The sequence below is a fragment of the Penaeus monodon genome, chromosome 22 (genome assembly GCF_015228065.2).
Source record: "Penaeus monodon isolate SGIC_2016 chromosome 22, NSTDA_Pmon_1, whole genome shotgun sequence".
In the NCBI taxonomy this organism is placed as follows: Eukaryota; Metazoa; Arthropoda; class Malacostraca; order Decapoda; family Penaeidae; genus Penaeus; species Penaeus monodon.
The window spans coordinates 9,207,194-9,207,633 of NC_051407.1; positions in this window are offsets into that span (position 1 = coordinate 9,207,194).

Sequence of the window (440 nt, forward strand, 5' to 3'; positions counted from 1 at the left end):
CAAAATGACACACAACAAAAGAGGGGAGAAATGAAGGACGGAAGAAAATACACACAAAAAAACAATCTTCCATTCAATAATTAATTCAACCACCTTTCATATAATATACAATATCAGTTGCAACAAACATCGATAACAATAACATTTTCCCTCAAACTCGAAAACTCACTCGAAGTTCATGACACCAAATACGTTCCTGTGGTCCCAGTCCCATGTCATATTCCCTGCAAGAGCTGGGGCCTCGTCTCTGCAACCTGGATTATAGAGAAAAAAGAATATTAATGCAATTGATAATTACGTAATTGATCAGGTGTTGAACAGAATGGGTAAATTCTGTTAGTAATGAATTATTACATGTATTAATGTATTTGTATGGGTAATGGTATATTCGTGTGTTTATATTCATTATTTTATTTCTATGTATAGCCATAATTAAATCA